Source organism: Eleutherodactylus coqui, chromosome 10 (genome assembly GCF_035609145.1).
Source record: "Eleutherodactylus coqui strain aEleCoq1 chromosome 10, aEleCoq1.hap1, whole genome shotgun sequence".
Classification (NCBI taxonomy): Eukaryota; Metazoa; Chordata; class Amphibia; order Anura; family Eleutherodactylidae; genus Eleutherodactylus; species Eleutherodactylus coqui.
The window spans coordinates 1,736,120-1,737,662 of NC_089846.1; positions in this window are offsets into that span (position 1 = coordinate 1,736,120).

Below are 1,543 nucleotides of genomic sequence, written 5' to 3' on the forward strand. Positions count from 1 at the left end.
TGCTACTGCTAAAGGAGAGAAGAGCGATATGGAGGGAGCGCCACCCACAGACCGCATTGTCACAGCAGAGGAGGGGCGCCCAGCACAACCTCATTACCTGCTTACTGGCTGCAGCCTGACACTGGGCTGCACTCCAGAGAGTGAGGAGGAGAGCAGACCCTTATTATACAGAGAGCAGACCCCCTAATATACAGAGAGCGGACCCCCTAATATACAGAGAGCAGACCCCCTAATATACAGAGCAGACCCCCTAATATACAGAGCGGACCCCCTAATATACAGAGAGCGGACCCCCTTATATACAGAGAGCGGACCACCTAATATACAGAGAGCGGACCCCCTAATATACAGAGAGCAGACCCTCTAATATACAGAGAGCAGACCCCTAATATACAGAGAGCGGACCCCCTAATATACAGAGAGCGGACCCTCTAATATACAGAGAGCAGACCCCTAATATACAGAGAGCGGACCCCCTAATATACAGAGAGCGGACCACCTAATATACAGAGAGCGGACCCCCTAATATACAGAGAGCAGACCCCTAATATATAGAGAGCGGACCCCCTAATATACAGAGAGCGGACCCCCTAATATACAGAGAGCAGACCCCCTAATATACAGAGAGCGGACCCCCTTATATACAGAGAGCGGACCCCTAATATATAGAGAGCGGACCCCCTAATATACAGAGAGCGGACCCCCTAATATACAGAGAGCGGACCCCCTAATATACAGAGAGCAGACCTCCTCATATATCGAGAGCGGACCCCTAATATACAGAGAGCAGACCCCTAATATACAGAGAGCAGACCCCCTAATATACAGAGAGCGGACCCCCTAATATACAGAGCGGACCCCTAATATATAGAGAGCGGACCCCCTAATATACAGAGAGCGGACCCTCTAATATACAGAGAGCGGACCCCCTAATATACAGAGAGCGGACCCCCTAATATACAGAGAGCGGACCCCTAATATACAGAGAGCGGACCCCCTAATATACAGAGAGCGGACCCCCTAATATACAGAGAGCAGACCCCTAATATACAGAGAGCGGACCCCCTTATATACAGAGAGCGGACCCCCTAATATACAGAGCAGACCCCTAATATACAGAGCGGACCCCTAATATACAGAGAGCGGACCCCTAATATACAGAGAGCGGACCCCTAATATACAGAGCGCGGACCCCTAATATACAGAGCGGACCCCTAATATACAGAGAGCGGACCCCTAATATACAGAGAGCGGACCTCCTTATATATAGAGAGCGGACCCCCCTTATATACAGAGAGCGGACCCCCTAATATACAGAGAGCAGACCCCCTAATATACAGAGAGCGGACCCCCTTATATACAGAGAGCGGACCCCCTTATATACAGAGAGCAGACCCCCTAATATACAGCGAGCGGACCTCCTTATATATAGAGAGCGGACCCCCAAATATATAGAGAGCGGACCCCCTAATATACAGAGAGCGGACCCCCTAATATACAGAGAGCGGACCCCCTAATATACAGAGAGCGGACCCCCAAATAT